Below are 18581 nucleotides of genomic sequence, written 5' to 3'. Positions count from 1 at the left end.
CAGTGGCTCGAAAACTAATTAATGCTGCAATAAATCTTATTACTTTCAAAAAGCGACTTGTTGAATATTTATATCTAAATAAATCGTCAATCTAGCATTTCTATGTGAGTTATCAGTTCTTCCATCTCAAACTTTATAGATACGAAAACGCTGATTAACACCGTGGTTTGGAGACCACGTTAAACTGTGGTTCCCCTTGCAACCGGCTGGGTAATTTAGTTCAAGGGTCAGAAGAAGGCAACGGCATTCCACCTCCAAATTTCGGGTAAGTGGCGGATCTTATCTTTACTTTAATGCGTTCCTAATTAGTCTCCTGGATACGACATCTTTAGAACTTGGATTCAGCATAGGCTGTCGAAATTTTTCTCTTGTTTTTAAAATTGTCTCATTATTGGATTATACTTTCGGGTCGTTGTTAGTGTGATCGTTTCTGATTTCCTCCTGGCGATTATAGAAATTACAGACAGTCGAATGTTCAATCGTAATTTTCATGACAAGCCAAACACAGCCGGCCTGGGTAGCCGAGCGGTTCTAGGCCCTACAGTCTGCAACCGCGCGACCGCTACGGTCGCAGGTTCGAATCCTGCCTCGGGCATGGATGTGTGTGATGTCCTTAGGTTAGTTAGGTTTAAGTGGTTCTGCGTTCTAGGGTACTGATGACCTCAGATTTTAAGTCCCATAGTGCTCAGAGCGATTTGATTTTTTCAGTGTTTCCTTATTATTGGTTACCCCCTGTATAACACAATCCGTGTAATCATATATGCCTCTGTCTTGTGAATAAACTGATATCACGGTTGACTGCTGTCAGGGAACTGATATTCTGGAGAAATTACCCATTAGACTGGGAAGATGGTACGTTGAAAACTACAGCAAGCGACAGCCAGTTCTTTCTTCGTTTCTGTGGATTATAGAAGACACAGCTACTAAGTAGGAGCTTCATTAACGAATAAATAACAAGGGATGCCTGATATTCAGAGTTATTACAACACTGTTTTGCTATTGTGATAGCTTTTGTCTGTGTCGTAGTACTACTGTCATGAAACAATTTAGGAATACGATTCTAGGGAACACACCACAGCACAAACATTACAGTAATAAGGAAATGAGATAAGACAATTTCTGAGAATACGCTCATACACAGGGACCTTCTAGCACTATTATCTATCTCCCCCCCCCCCACCCTCTCCCTAACAAGGGAGCCTTTGAGTGCGAGGTCGCAAGTTCAATCTTTAGTAAGGTTCATTTAAAAGTGTTATGTTAACAGCTGTGACAGGAAGAATGTTAGCTGGTAATGACTCACTGTGTACATCAGGCGGGCCACAGAAAATGAGTGTCCGAAGGTCGAGAGATTAACGTTCTATGGGATGTATGTACTACACCTCACAAAATGGACATCATTGACAATCAAAAAATGTTCAAAACAAACAGTTAACTTACCTTAACTCGCACCATGAACACCGAATGAAAAATGGCCCGACACAGTGATCACAAAGATTCGCACCGTCAGGATCAAAGGCGAACTCCTTGGAACGCAGAAATCATGCAGGATGTTCAGCTAGGTATCCACTGTTAAAGAATGCACATGTTGGTGTAACGGTGTGGTGAGAACTGACGGAATGTCATGGCATGCAACCGAATGCGAAATAGTCTGTCGTGGAGTTTGTAGTGAAACTGGATATCCTTTATGGCGTGACTGCAGGTAGTGCGATAAGAATGGGTAACTGCAGCCAGTGCGATAAGATGCTTTATAGACACGGAAAAAACAAACATCCGGAGGTTGAATTTGTCCAGTGGGTGCAGCTAGTATGAACTGCGATATCACAGCATTTTCAGGACGGATATTTTGCTCTAAAGGAGTATATTTTTATGCGCAGACCAGGAATCAAGCAAAAGGAAGTTATCTTGACCGGCTATTGGCCAAAAGCAGTGCTAATACCGTACTTGTAGTTCTCTTACGCCAATTTTCCCACTCTTGCGTGCTGTGACATTCCCTCCTGCTGTTGGAAGATAACGCACACGGGAAGGAATCGCAGAGGGCAGAACACCTTCTCCCAGAAAATAAATAACTTTCCAGCCAATTTGCGATCTAGATTAGTGGTCGACATAATTGTATACGAATACGTTAAGACGTTGATGTTAGTTGATCTTGATACAACTCTCTTGGTACCTCTAATTTCTAGGGTTCTTCTCATTTGCATTTCCTCTTCAAATCCGGAATGGTTGGAGTCGAAAACAAATTCCTTACTGGACGATGGGATAAGTTTGTTTATTTCGTCTACAAATTTTCGGGCCAATTCCGCAGTTTCAAGTTGACGCTTTGTTTGAAATCTTACGTCTTCCAGTTCTGTAGCAAAGTTTGAAGTTACATGACCATCCAATGCTTCTCTTGAAATCACCATAATCTATGTCGCGGACAATTTTATGTGCATAACATAGTAAGACACTACCACGCACATCTTGTAAATTGTATATAGCAGCCTTGAAACGAGCAAATACCAGTTTTTGCGACAACTATACCTTGTCCTCCCTTCGATATCCATAGTTTTTCTTGTGCACCATACGGTCATATATCTGCGGAATTATTCAAAATCTGCTCATAATTGGCTTTTACTACGCTGCGGATGATCTTCCATGTACATAATTATGTTTAGTACCCGCTCCTTGGACAGCGATTGCCCTTTACTCCGTTTCACTGGAGACAGGAATTGTGGCTCCCTGCCCGACAAGGATGATAAACTACATGCCTCGTCAACTGTTTCAGTATCACTTTCACTTGTTAAGCACGTATCGTCATCATTGTACTCCTGATCTACTTTTCCCTCACAGTCGAGCGTATAAGACACCACATATTCCACTGACTCATTTGCCGAAACGCTAATACAGTACTGGACATTAAAATTGCTACACGAAGAGGAAATGCAGATGATAAACGGGTATTCCTTGGACAAATATATTATACTAGAACTGACATGTGATTACATTTTCACGCAGTTTTAGTGCATAGATCCTGAGAAATCAGTATCCAGAACAACCACCTCTGGCCATAATAACGGCCTTGATACGTCTGGGCATTGAGTCAAGCAGAGCTTGGATGGCGTGTACAGGTACAGCTACACATGCAGCTTCATCACGATACCACAGTACATCAAGAGTAGCGACTGGCGCATTGTGACGAGCCAGTTGCTCGGACACCATTGACCAGACGTTTTCAATTGGTGAGAGATCTGGAGAATGTGCTGGCCAGGGCAGCAGTCGAACAGTTTCTGAATCCAGAAAGGCCCGTACAGGACCTGCAACATACGGTCGTGCATGTTCTTGTTGAAATATAGGGTTTCGCAGGGATCGAATGCAGGGTAGAGCCACGGGTCGTAACACATTTGAAACGTAACGTCCACTGATCAAAGTGCCGTCAATACGAACAAGAGGTGACCGAGACGTGTAACTAATGGCACCCCATACCATCAGGCCGGGTGATACGCCAGTATGGCGATGACGAATACACGCTTCCCATGTGCGTTCTCCGCGATGTCGCCAAACACGGATGCGACCATCTTGATACTGTAAACAGAACCTGGTTTCAACCGAAAAATGGCGTTTTGCCATTCGTGCACCCAGGTTCGTCGTTGAGTACACCATCGCAGGCGCTCCTGTCTGTGATGCAGCGTCAAGGGTACCCGCTGCCGTGGTCTCCGAGCTGATAGTCCATGCTGCTGCAAACGTCGTCGAACTGTTCGTGCAGATGGTTGTTGTCTTTCAAACGTCCACATCTGTTGACTCAGGGATCGAGACGTGGCTTCACGACCCGTTACAGCCATGCGGATAAGATGCCTGTCATCTTGACTGCTAGTGATACGAGGCCGTTGGGATCCAGCACGGCGTTCCGTATTACCCTCCTGAACCCACCGATTCCATATTCTGCTAACAGTCATTGGATCTCGACTAACGCGAGCAGCAATGTCGCGATACGATAAACTGCAATCGCGATAGGCTACAATCCGACCTTTATCAAAGTCGGAAACGTGATGGTACGCATTTCTCCTCCTTACACGAGGCATCACAACAACGTTTCACCAGGCAACGCCGGTCAACTGTTGTTTGTGTATGAGAAATCGGTTGGAAACTTTCCTCATGTCAGCACGTTGTAGGTGTCGCCACCGGCGCGAACCTTGTGTGAATGCTCTGAAAAACTAATCATTTGATTATCACAGCATCTTCTTCCTGTCGGTTAAATTTCGCATCTGTAGCACGTAATCTTCGTGGTGTAGCAGTTTTAACGGCCAGTAGTGTATTTCATGTGCCACTTCTTTCTCACTTTGCGAAAGTCCTTGTGTTCGTTTCTGACGAGTTGTCAACTTCGGGAATTGTTGTTGTATATAAAACGCAATGTCTGCTTTGTGTATTGCTGCCATTTTTCTGCTTTTTAATAAGACCTCTACCGCTGGAGCGCTGTTGCGAGTTACTCGTCGACTAAGCAGCTCAACTATGCTCCGTAGCCTCACGTTGTGCTCACCATTGGTTACCGCCAACCCCACCCTGTTGCCATTAGCGGCCAATATTGCGGTTGCATGGTGGATAGCATGTGGGGCGTCAAATGCCGTAAACTGTGTTGGCCTCTTGCGACCTCGCACTCTAGGGATTCCTTGTAAGAACCTAGACCTGGATGCTGACAATACTGACGGTGACTGAAAAAAGTTGACAGTGGAAAATGGTTCTGTTGCACAGCCTTCGAAAGCATATGAAATTTAACAGACGCTGTGCTGTAATCAACAAATAGGAGAAGATTAACATAGGGTGGAGAGGAACAACCTGATAACGTCAGAGCAAGGTTCAAATCAAATGGCTCTGAGCACTATGGGACTCAACTGCTGTGGTCATCAGTCCCCTAGAACTTAGAACTAGTTAAACCTAACTAACCTAAGGACATCACACACACCCATGCCCGAGGCAGGATTCGAACCTGCGACCGTAGCGGTCGCGTGGTTCCAGACTGTAGCGCCTAGAACCGCGCGGCCACTACAGCCAGCGTCAAAGCAAGGTACGTGACGTCGAATCCAAACATAGTCGTAACTGCACTATTGTGGAGTACTGCTATAAGGCGACATCCAACCAGCGACAGGACAGCAGAAGTGTGTTCATTCAAACTAACATGTCCCCGTTACTAATTAACTTTTTACACAAAAGTTTTTGTGCCTCGATAGCACTTTATTTCTTTAAATTGCGTGTTTCAGCAGACTGTAATCAGCAGATCAATAACTTAAAGAATCAGTACAACGTTTAACGGGAAATAGTGCATGATTGTACCTAGCATACGCTCATACTCGAACTGGGTGTGTGCTTTCACAACTTGTATCGACTACAAGCGCATCCTCGAATGTATATCGCCTATCGATGTGAACATATGACTCTTTAATGATTGTGAGTTTGCTCTTTTTGACAACGTTGACTTCATAAATAAATTAACTCAGTCTTGGAATGTCGGCTATGTCACGAAATAGTCTGTCTGAGCCTAAAGATCCGAGTCACAAATTGTTGGATTCCATTTCAGTCAAAAGAACCCGATGAAAATTGTCGCCTCACCTTTCAGTGGACTGGAAAAACTACAGGGTGGGCAAAATAAAACTGGCCCAGAAAATGTTACATGGATCTTAAGCAACCCAACTTACGCTCCTAAGGAAAAAAAAAGACCCACCACCAAGGAATTATCCGAATAGGACGGAAATCGGTAGATGTGATGTACGTGTACAGACAAAAAAGTGATTGAAGTTTCAGAAGAATTGGATGATCTATTCAAGAGAAACAGCTCCACAAACTAAGGACAGCACACACATCCATGCCCGAGGCAGGATTCGAGCCTGCTACCGTAGCAGCAACGCGGTTCCGGACTGAAGCGCCTAGAACCGCTCGGCCACAACGGCCGGCCATTGGTCCACCTCTGGCTCTTTAGTAAGCAGTTATTCGACTTTCCATTGATTCATTGAGTTGCTGAATGTCCTCCTGAAGATTATCTTGCCAAATTTTGTCCAACTGGATCGTTAGAGTGTCAAAATCCTGAACTAGTTGGAGGGGCCTGTCCATAATGGTCGAAACTTTCTCAACTGGGGAGAGATCCGGCGACCTTGCTGATCAAGGTAGGGTTTGGCAAGCATGAAGGCAAGCAACAGAAACTCTCCACGTGTGCGGAAGAGCATTATTTTGCTGAAATGTAATCCCAGCGTGCCATGTCAAGAATGGCAACAAAACGGGGCGTAGAATAACATCGACATACCACTGAGCTGTTAGGGTGCCGGGGATAACAAGCAAAGGGGCCCTGTTATGAAATAAAATAGCACCCTAGACCGTCAGGCCGTATGGCGGTCGAGAGTCAAGTTGGTATTCCACCGCCGTCCAGGACGTCTTCTCTAATCATCTGGCACTGGAATCTCACTGGCTGGGGTAGGACTGTCTCCTGTGATGAGGCCCCCTTCGAACTGAGCACCAATGATCAGCGATGACGTGTCTGGAGGAGCCCCGGACAGCGGCGGGAAACCACCTGTCAGCCGCCAACCTGTCTGCTAACTAGAAGTGAAGGTCTGTGGTGCCATTTTATTTCACAGCAGGACCCCTTTGGCCATCAAACGCGGCACCCTTGGTAAGCCGATGATGTCCTACGCCCCGTTTTGCTGCCCGTCATGGCAAGACAGCCTGGGCTTACAATTCAACAAGATAATGGACGTCCGCACAGAAAAGTGTTTCTACTGCTTGTCTCCGTCCTTTTCCAGCAAGCTCGCCACATGTCTCCCCAATTGAGAATGTTTGGAGCATTATGGGTAGGGCTCTCCAACCAGCTCTGGATATTGACGATCTAACGCGCCAATTGGGTAAAATTTGGCATGGTATCCCTCGTCGACCAACGCCAAGTCGAAAAACTGCTTTATAAAGGGCCAGAGGTGGACCAACGCGTCACTGCCTTGCTTAATTTGTGAAGCTGTTTCTCTTGAATAAATCATCCAATTCTTCTGAAACTCCAATTTTTGTCTGTGCGTGTACATCACACCTACCGATTTCCGTCTCATTCGGATAATTCCTTGATGGTGCGTCGTTTCCCTTGTGTCTTAGAGTGTATTTTCTGGGCCAGTTTTATTTTGATCAGCTTGTACGGGGTGACACACGGGAGACGGACCGTTTTTAATGAAATAATACTCAGCCAACGTTTTTTAATTAATACATGTTTATTTACACAAAATCAAAGCTCATTATTTTCCATTTTAGTTAACAAAGTTATTTGTGAAAAATAATGTCGTCAATGTGATGTCCATAATTTTGAATGCAGGACTAAAGTCTCTTCTCAAAATCCTTCATCACACGGACTAAAATCTCTGCAGGGAGGCAGCAATTTCTTGAATGACTGCATTCTTCAACTCGACCAAATTTCGTGGTTTATGGTTACAGACACAGTTCTTAAGGTACCCCCACAGAAAAAAGTCACATTCTGACAAGTCGGGAGACCTGGGAGACCATGGAACATTCCCAAAAAGTGAGATAGTCCGGCCAGGAAAAATGCGTCTAAGAACTGTCATTGAAGTGTTTGCGGTGTGCGATGTTGCCCCATCCTGCTGGAACCAAACGCGTTTTAAAGGGATTCGTCGTCTTCTTAGTTCTGGTTTCAAGAATGTTTCAAGCATACGAATGTAACGAACCGAATTAATAGTAAATGTGGCCCCGTTCTCTTAAAAAAAATAAGGTCCAATAATGCCAACAGAGCTAAGAACACACCAGACTTACTTTTTCTGAGTGTAGTGGACGCTGGTGGATAAGGTGTGGATGCTCTGGAGCCCAGTAACGTAGGTTTTGATTATTCACGGTCCCGTTTAAATGAAAATGAGCTTCATCACTCATCAATAAAATTTAATTTTCATTAGATCCCAAAATCCCTTGCATTCTGTAAGCGAAGTCTTCTGGTACAGCAAAATCATTTTCCTTAAGTTGTTGGACTATGAACATTTTGTAGGGATGGAACGGAATTTTAATTCTTTATGCAAAATTCGTCTAACCGATTCACGATTGATTCGTAACTCACTAGCATGATGTCTAGCTGGCAGTCCTGGGCTTCTGACTGCCGCTTGCTTTACCCTTTCAAAATTTTCTGGTGTCGTTACTCTGCGTCTTTGGCCAGGATGCTTCTTATCCAGTATGTTTCCAGTAGATCTGAAGTTTTCCACAGCGCACGAAACAATCGCTGTGTAGCAATAATAGACTCATCACTTTTCACGAAAGTCATAGACAAACACTCGACGTTGAAAGTCCCACTGCTCCATAGTAAATGAAATGGCGTCTTGTGTGGATCAGAACTATCCCCACCATGACCACCTCCCACCACCGCGCCCTCAGTAGTACGCAGTTCAAAATCGTCCGTGTCCCGTGTGTCACCCTGTACTTAGAGCGAATACAGCAGGTCAGTAGAATTTACAGAACTTTGTGATTTTTTCCGACACGTTTAGATCTAACTGCGATCCCAATATGTACTGCACTTTCAGTATAAATGATGCCATTATTGTACAGAAAGTAGTAATATTTGCAGGGATAAAGTCATAACATTTAAAATAAAATTGGAGTATTTTGTTCTAAGCAGAGGTTTTTTACCATCAACGTGTACTGCCAGTAGAGAAATTCAGGTTGGAAATTGCTAAGAGAGTCATAAAAACATACAGAGAATCACAGAATAGACTGGAGTGAAAATGAGAAAGGAAGTGGTTGGGAAAAGTAGCCAGGGGAATGGATGGTAGGTGGAGCGTAGAAGGTGATGCAGAATTGGAGGAAAAAAAAAAGACGCTTTACGGAAGTGAATAGATGACGCAAGAAGAAATGCAGGATGAATATGCCATCATAGATAGGTCTGGAGGACGCATTTATCCGTCACTGACTGCCAAACGGCTTACGACGACGACGATAATGATGATGATAATGACGAATAACTGAGCTTCCGCTATGACTATGACTTTCTTGTTTAACTCTTCTTTTGGAAGGGATTGTAAGTAGCTTGTGGTGAAGCAACTCTGTCATAGGCGCTGTCTGCAAAGATGGTCGCAGGCTTTTCGCTCTGACTAAGAAACAGCCTCCAAAAAAATATGGCAGACGGTTCCTTTACACTGAAAGCTGTTTGCATGAATCCCAACAGTTGCTCAGCGCCTAATCTCGCACATAATAAGTAGGCTGCCGACTATGTTCTACACCTTGAAAGTGACTTGCTACCTGCTGTAAGGTGAAAGAGACCACATCTTCGCAACTCATGAAATTTTCTGGCAGTAGTTCTCCAAGACAACGTGACCTGTCGTGTGATACGCCATATGCACAACATTCTCTGGTAGTTGTCGTGAGGTAGTAGCATCGTTCTCTCTCTCTCTGACCCTGCGCTGTTTTCATGATTGGGTAAAATTTATTTTATTTCAAATCTGTGGGCGGACGCACTTCCTGCCGCCACAGTCGTCAAGTTAACATAAGGGAGAGAAGTGACGTGCGCCATCTATATGTGAATCGTGCAAACTTTGTTCTGTGCGTTATCGCCTAAGAGTAACATCATATTTTCTTAGGCGAAGTTTGAGAAGTAGCCCAGCATTTGCCTAAACCAACGTGGAAAACCACCTTCATATCACACTCATGTTTTTTTCCAGTGTAACAGACTAGCAACGGTTAATTCGCCGGTGTTGGCATATCCATCTTACTTTATCCGCCATTTTGCGACTGTCGGCTGTGCCGAATTGTCCTTTAGGAAAAAATGGTTCCGTAACATCCCAAGCTTGTTTTTAATTTATTTCTACATCTAAGTATACATCTACATGACTGCTGTGTAATTCACAGTGTCTGGCAAAGGTTTCATCGAACTACCTTCAGACTATTTCTCTACCGTTCCACACACGAACGGCGCACGGGAGAAAGGAAAACTTATATCTTTCCGTACGAGCTCTGATTTCTCTTATTTCATTACGATTATTCTTTCCCCCTAAGCAGGTTGGCGTCAATAAGATATTTTCTCATTCTGAGAAGAAAACTGGTGATTGAAATTTCGTGAAAAAATCTCGCCGCAAGGAAAAACGCATTTGTTTAAATGACTGCCGCACCAACTCGCTTATCCTATCCTCGACACTCTCTCTCCCATATTTCGCGATAATACAATCCGAACTGCTCTTCTTTCGACTTTTCCAATGTCCTCCGTTAATTTTTCTTTTCATATTTCATCGCACAAGTGGCAAAACAGATTTGATCTAAGAGTCAGTGACCATTTTTGTGCGCTTTATTCCAATTTACATTAGACTGCATCTTAGTTAAACACATTTACATAACGTCTTTTGGCACTCAGCCATAAACATACGCAAATCCAAATCAGTAGTGAACACCTACTTTCAAGACAGAACGGTACCATTCGTGTCACAAACGTGCGATATTAATTGGTATAAAAAGTCTTTAACTGCTTTAGTTTGTGAGCGAGAGAGAGGGAATTCAATTAGTCACTTCGATGTCCAATATACGGAATATTACCCTTGTTGAACGGCCATCGGGCAAAAGTGTGAAAGACATGTTAACTGATACGTCACTGCTTGGAAGTTGACAACCCAATAATTATTTTCCACTATATTTGATGCTCTTCATAGGGCGGGTAGCCGTGTGCGTTAGCACGCCGTTTCCGGGACGGGGAGTTGCGCCGGCTCCGGATCGATCGTGCCCGGCGAATGAACGACGAGGGTCGGTGTGCCGGCAAGCCTGGATGTGGTTTTCAGGTGGTTTACCACATTCCACTATGTGAATATTGGTCTGGTTCCCAAGTCTCACCTCATTTACACGTTTCGCAAACATTTAGAAAACTTTCGCTCATTTACACACGAACAACACTACACGCAAGCATTTCATCCTAGGAAGTCACAGGATGGGCATCCCGCCACCCCTTAAACTAACCGTGCAAAATCCGTATATAACAATGCCGACCCTGCGCTGACGTGGACAAAAGAAAAAAAGAAGAAGACGTTTGTTGCTCTTCGCTGTGAGTGTAAATGAAGACGCAGAAGATTACAACAACTGAACTACTTTTTATTAGGCATAAATGACAAACGTTCCACTTGAGCGCACAGCTTAATCTTTCCTTACTTACCAGGTTCGTGAAGTCTTTGTGACGAAAGATAAGTAGCGGCGATAAACGAAATGTTCTCGAGGAGAACTTGGGCTGAACCACTGGGAATCTGAAACGAAAATAACTTCGTAAAAACGGTTATAATTACAGGCACTACATAAAAGTGTGACTGAAAACAAAATTTAAGAAGTAGAACATCGGGTGTCAATTAAAGATAATGTTCTTTGTTTCTACGAATCTGGAAGAGGTACAATGACAGGATAATTTGGCACTGTTTTAAAAATAGAGAGGTATATTAAAATCATTATTTTAAGTACCACAAAGTTTCAATAGTATCTCTCGTCCGGCAGTTCTCAAAGAATTACCACGTGACTCAGTCTGGTACTTTTAAACAGCAGCTGTGCTTCCTGTACTCCCACCATCCGAGTCGCAACTATTATCTGATTTTTCTGGCAGAGCATCCAAATTCTGACAGTTTCTTTCCCTTGATGCTCACTATATGCGAGACGAAATTATAGCTGGATCACCACTTACACTTTCGTGGGCACTTCTTCAGTTACATAAAAACGTCTGAAAAACACGGAGGTCACTAGCGATGGAACAATTTATCAGTTGGAGAAAATAGAAAATGTAACCAGCTATGTCTTACGAAAGCATCCTGCCACCCGTCTAAAGTAATGTAGAAAGAAAAAAAAAATTAAATTTTCGAAATGGGAATTTGAAACTGGCGCGCTCTGCTACGAAGGAAGTAAGGTTTAAATATTGATTTGAGAGGGAGTATTTGCTCTCTTTAAGGAGAAAGAAGGATGAAATTGCCCTTTTTTGAAACAATTATGTAAGCATTCTTCAGGAACGATTTAGGAAACCAAGTAAATCACAGACCTCTAGATGACTAGATGAGTAGTTGGACTTTTGCTGTGTGAACGGTCGAGAAGGTATGCAAATACACGTGTCTGCTTGCTAGTTGGTCAGTTTTCATGCAAAGTAGGCTGTTCTATACCAAGGGAGTGACTGCTCGTTTGCTTGACGTGTATTTAAAGCTTTAGCCATTACTCGTTCGGCCGGCCGGAGTGGCCGAGCGGTTCTAGGCGCTACAGACTGGAACCGCGCGACCGCTGCGGTCGCAGGTTCGAATCCTGCCTCGGGCATGGATGTGTGTGATGTCCTTAGGTTAGTTAGGTTAAAGTAGTTCTAAGTTCTGGGTGACTGATGACCTCAGATGTTTAGTCCCATAGTGCTCAGAGACATTTTTTTATAGTTCGTTCGAAGACTGCACTGTCTCACAAATGGAAGAGACTCGACCTATTAGTGTCCGCTCCGACCTATTAGTGTCCGCCCGAGAAATGACTGCCTGCAGCAGCGGGCTGGTGTGTGGCGAACAATGAATACGGGCTGGAGCAGCAGTTCGCCTCAGGTGCATAACTCAGGCCTGTGACGTCACGTGACAGCGCGTTAACCTCGCGACCCAGTACGGTGCTCGCAGTCAGCTGTCTGTCGCAGCTGGCACTGGTAAATGAGCCAGGCACGCCGTTGTAGCTATACGACGTGTAGTACTAGATACTGCTGCCATTGCATGTCTATACATGCTGCTAAATTAAACCGAAGAACAGTAAATGCTAAATGACAATTTAGGAAGCCACACATCGCTAACGTCGACAGATGTACAGCGATTCTCTTCTAATAGTCATCAAGCGCATTTTTTCTATTATCTCGGCACGTATTTGCTATTACATTTTTTTTTGCTACGTGTAGCTGGAGTCAGCGCAAGAAAGTCCTACTTGTATTGTCTTTTACACAAGGGCTAACTTCGACGGAAAACATCGGTTTGTTTTTAAAGTGGAACTTCACGTACCCATTCTACAGAGCAATATCTATTACACTACTGGCCATTAAAATTGCTACACCACGAAGATGACGTGCTACAGATGCGAAATTTAACCGACAGGAAGAAGATGCTGAGATATGCAAATGATTAGCTTTTCAGAGCATTCACACAAGGTTGGCGCCGGTGGCGACACCTACAACGTGCTGACATGAGGAAAGTTTCCAACCGATTTCTCATACACAAACAGCAGTTGACCGGCGTTGCCTGGTGAAACGTTGTTGTGATGCCACGTGTAAGGAGGAGAAATGCGAATCATCACGTTTCCGACTTTGATAACGGTCGGATTATAGCCTATCGCGAGAGCGGTTTATCGTATCGCGACATTGCTGCTCGCGTTAGTCGAGATCCAATGACTGTTAGCAGAATATGGAATCGGTGGGTTCAGGAGGGTAATACGGAACGGCGTGCTGGATGCCAACGGCCACGTATCACCAGCAGTCGAGATGACATGCATCTTATCCGCATGGCTGTAACGGATCGTGCAGCCACGTCTCGATCCCTGAGTCAACAGATGGGGACGTTTGCAAGACAACAACCATCTGCACGAACAGTTCGACGTCGTTTGCAGCAGCATGGACTATCAGCTCGGGGACCACGGCTACGGTTACCCTTGACGCTGCATCACAGACAGGAGCGCCTGCGATGGTGTGCTCAACGACGAACCTGGGTGCACGAATGGCAAAACGTCATTTTTTCGGATGAATCCAGGTTGTGTTTACAGCATCATGAAGGTCGCATCCGTGTTTGGCGACATCGTGATGAACGCACATTGGAAGCGTGTATTCGTCATCGCCATACTGGCGTATCACCCGGCGTCATGGTATGGCGTGCCATTGGTTACACGTCTCGGTCACGTCTTGTTCGCACTGATGGCACTTTGAACAGTGGACGACACATTTCAGATGTGATACGACCCGTTGCTCTACCCTTCATTCGATCCCTGCGATATCAGCAGGATAATGCATGACCACATTTGCAGGTACTGTACGGGCCTTTCTGGATACACAAAATGTTCGACTGCTTCCCTGGCCAGCACATTCTCTAGATCTCTCACCAACTGAAAACGTGTGGTCAATGGTGGCCGAGCAACTAGCTCGTCACAATACGGCAGTCACTACTCTTGCTGAATTGTGGTATCGTGTTGAAGCTGCATGTGTAGCTGTACCTGTACACGCCATCCAAGGTCTGTTTGACTCAATTCCCAGGTGTATTAAGGCCGTTATCACGGCCAGAGGTGGTTGTTCTGGGTACTGATTTCTCAGGATCTGTGCACCCAAAATGCGTGAAAATGTAATCACATGTCAGTTCTAGTATAATACACTCCTGGAAATGGAAAAAAGAACACATTGACACCGGTGTGTCAGACCCACCATACTTGCTCCGGACACTGCGAGAGGGCTGTACAAGCAATGATCACACGCACGGCACAGCGGACACACCAGGAACCGCGGTGTTGGCCGTCGAATGGCGCTAGCTGCGCAGCATTTGTGCACCGCCGCCGTCAGTGTCAGCCAGTTTGCCGTGGCATACAGAGCTCCATCGCAGTCTTTAACACTAGTAGCATGCCGCGACAGCGTGGACGTGAACCGTATGTGCAGTTGACGGACTTTGAGCGAGGGCGTATAGTGGGCATGCGGGAGGCCGGGTGGACGTACCGCCGAATTGCTCAACACGTGGGGCGTGAGGTCTCCACAGTACATCGATGTTGTCGCCAGTGGTCGGCGGAAGGTGCACGTGCCCGTCGACCTGGGACCGGACCGCAGCGACGCACGGATGCACGCCAAGACCGTAGGATCCTACGCAGTGCCGTAGGGGACCGCACCGCCACTTCCCAGCAACTTAGGGACACTGTTGCTTCTGGGGTATCGGCGAGGACCATTCGCAACCGTCTCCATGAAGCTGGGCTACGGTCCCGCACACCGTTAGGCCGTCTTCCGCTCACGCCCCAACTTCGTGCAGCCCGCCTCCAGTGGTGTCGCGACAGGCGTGAATGGAGGGACGAATGGAGACGTGTCGTCTTCAGCGATGAGAGTCGCTTCTGCCTTGGTGCCAATGATGGTCGTATGCGTGTTTGGCGCCGTGCAGGTGAGCGCCACAATCAGGACTGCATACGACCGAGGCACACAGGGCCAACACCCGGCATCATGGTGTGGGGAGCGATCTCCTACACTGGCCGTACACCACTGGTGATCGTCGAGGGGTCACTGAATAGTGCACGGTACATCCAAACCGTCATCGAACCCATCGTTCTACCATTCCTAGACCGGCAAGGGAACTTGCTGTTCCAACAGGACAATGCACGTCCGCATGTATCCCGTGCCACCCAACGTGCTCTAGGAGGTGTAAGTCAACTACCCTGGCCAGCAAGATCTCCGGATCTGTCCCCCATTGAGCATGTTTGGGACTGGATGAAGCGTCGTCTCACGCGGTCTGCACGTCCAGCACGAACGCTGGTCCAACTGAGGCGCCAGGTGGAAATGGCATGGCAAGCCGTTCCACAGGACTACATCCGGCATCTCTACGATCGTCTCCATGGGAGAATAGCAGCCTGCATTGCTGCGAAAGGTGGATATACACTGTACTAGTGCCGACATTGTGCATGCTCTGTTGCCTGTGTCTATGGGCCTGTGGTTCTGTCAGTGTGATCATGTGATGTATCTGACCCCAGGAATGTATCAATAAAGTTTCCCCTTCCTGGGACAATGAATTCACGGTGTTCTTATTTCAATTTCCAGGAGTGTATATTTGTCCAATGAATACCCGTTTATCATCTGCATTTCTTCTTGGTGTAACAATTTTAATGGCCAGTAGTGTAGTAGTTCGGCAGATAATTGCAATTTCATCTTTTTTGGTACTTGTATGTGGAATCTTGCTTATGATGTCTTTTACACAAGGGCCAATTTCGATGGAATGCGCCGGTTTGTTAAAAAAAAAAATGGCTCTGAGCACTATGGGACTTAACATCTGTCGTCATCAGTCCCCTAGAACTTAGAACTACTTAAACGTAACTAACCTAAGGACATCACACACATCCATGCCCGAGGCAGGATTCGAACCTGTGACCGTAGCAGTCGCGCGGTTCCGGACGGAGCGCCTAGAACCGCTAGACCACTGCGGCCGGCGGTTTGTTTTTAAAGTAGAACTTCACGTACCCATTCGACAGAGCAATATGTATTAATAGGGACAGTAAAACACGAAGAATACTCAGTACTTTTGCAGCGACAGCATCGCCCTTTTCCGCGCCGACTACTACAGCCAGGAAAAAGCGTTGCTCAGCCGCTGCTGGAGTACTCATTATTCATCGCGAATTAATGTCCCTGTTAATACACATCGATAAGACGAATGACGCGCTGGACTAGTATGGGTCCGACTTATTGAACGGAAATGTAAAATCGCGATTTAAAAATCATTCTGTTTCTAACTGGAAACAAACCGACGTTTCCCGTCGGCGCTGTGTGTCGTATGAAAGACGTGACGAGCAGGATTTGGCTGGGCCGCCTCCAGCTACACGTTGCAAAAACTAATTTGCAAATACCTCGCGATTCGCGAGAGAGAATGTGCCTGACGACTCCTAGGAGAGACACCCGATACAGGTAATCTAGCAAAAAATGGCTCTGAGCACTATGGGACTCAACTGCTGAGGTCATTAGTCCCCTAGAACTTAGAACTAGTTAAACCTAACTAACCTAAGGACATCACACACATCCATGCCCGAGGCAGGATTCGAACCTGCAACCGTAGCGGTCTTGCGGTTCCAGACTGCAGCGCCTTTAACCGCACGGCCACTTCGGCCGGCAGTAATCTAGCAAATGACATTAATCGACAACAATCAGTTGCCAATAAATCAATCAAGCTTTTAAGCACATAAGAAAAAGAAACATTAAACATTAACACAATCGACGAAAAACAATGGGAAGAACATTATAAAAAGTTTGGCAGGACCGAAACTTAACGTAACGAGCACAGCAGTATGGTGACGGAAAAGCGGTAGATGCACTAACATTAGCAGAATTAGTCGTTTTAAATACAATAAAAAACAGAAAGGCAGACGATATAGATGGCATTATTAACTGGTTGTTAAAAGGCGGTGCAATTCTCCTCAAATAAGATTTTTACAATTATTAAATTTATGCCGGAAGAAAGCGAGAATATCGGAAATCTGATGAACAGCGGTTATGTACTCAATTTTTAAGAAAGGAGAACGAAAACATTGTAATAATTATAGGAGAAGATGCGAGTTGATAAATAAAAGAATTTATTAATGTTATCGACTACGTCAAGGCGTTTGACTAATGATCAATATTACAAGAAAAGCTTATACAATGAAACTAAATAAAAACGGAAAAATAAGTAACAATGGTACTATAACTAATCAAGGAGTTAAGCAAAGTTACAGTTTTTCTGGAATTTTGTTTAATTTAAATATAAATGAGATGATTAAAAAGTGGAATGCGGGAATAAAAAACAACAAAGGAGTGTCCATTACATAGAAACATTGACGCGTGCTGACGATGAGACTATAAATGCCACTTCAAAAGAAGAATTACAAAGAAATACTTTTAAATTAAACCAAATTGGTCAAAATTATGGTTTCAAGTTATCTATACTTTGAGGTGACAAATGTCATGAGATACCTGCTAATATCACGTTGGACCTTTTTTTGCTCGGGATAGTGCAGCAGTACGACGGGGCATGGACTCAACAAGTCGTTTTAAGTTCCCAGCATGAATTCTGAGCCATACTGCCTCTATAGCGATGCATAATTGCGAAAGTGTTCACGGTACAGCATTTTGCTCACGAACCGACCTCTCGGTTACGTCGCATAAATGTTCGATGGAATTCATGTCGTTAGAATTGTCCAGAACGTTTTTCAAACCAACCGCTAACAATTGCGGCCCAATGACACGGTGCATTGCCATCCACTGTTGTTTGAAAGCATGAAGCCATGAATGCCTTTAATGGTCTCCAGGTAGCCGAAGACAACCATTTCCAGTCAGTGATCGGTTCAGTTGGATCAGAGGACCCAGTCCATTCCATGTAAACACAGCCCACACCATCGGAGAGCCACCAACAACTTGCACAGCGACTTCTCAACTTGGGTCCATGGCTTCGTTGGGCTGCACCACACTCGAACCCTACCATCAGTTCTTACCAACTGAAATCGGTACTCATCCACACAGGCCACAGTTTTCCAGTCGTCTAGGGTCCAACCGATTCGGTCACGAGACCAGGAGAGGCACTGCAGGCGATGTCGTGCTGTTAACAAAGGCACTCGCTTCGGTCGTCTACTGCTATGGCCCACTAATGGCAAATTTTTCCGCATTGTCCTTACGGATACTTTTGTCGTACGTCCCTCATTGATTTCTACGATTATTTCACGCAGTGTTGCTTGTCTGTAACCACTGGCGACCTTACGCAAACGCCGCTGCTCTCGGTCGTTAAGTGAAGGCCACCTGCCACTACGCAGCCCGTGGAGAGAGGTAATGCCTGAAATGTGGCATTTTCGGCACACTCTTGACGATGCGTAACTCAGAATATTGAATTTCTTAGCGCTTTCCGAACTGGAATGTTCCTTGCATGTAGCTCCAACTACCATTC

The 18581-nt window shown here is 45.2% G+C and overlaps 1 protein-coding gene across 1 annotated transcript in view; it reads right to left on the bottom strand.

Annotated features, from left to right (window-relative positions):
• Window positions 1-18581, bottom strand: part of LOC126237300 (globin-1) — a 304528-nt gene that overhangs the window by 171035 nt on the left and 114912 nt on the right. Inside the window, exon 2 of the mRNA XM_049947259.1 lies at window positions 11120-11207. The gene's annotated coding sequence lies outside the window, so the exon portion shown is untranslated. The remainder of the gene's footprint in view (window positions 1-11119; window positions 11208-18581) is intronic.

The sequence above is a fragment of the Schistocerca nitens genome, chromosome 2, assembly GCF_023898315.1.
Source record: "Schistocerca nitens isolate TAMUIC-IGC-003100 chromosome 2, iqSchNite1.1, whole genome shotgun sequence".
NCBI lineage: Eukaryota > Metazoa > Arthropoda > Insecta > Orthoptera > Acrididae > Schistocerca > Schistocerca nitens.
This window is presented reverse-complemented; position numbering and strand designations above follow the sequence as displayed.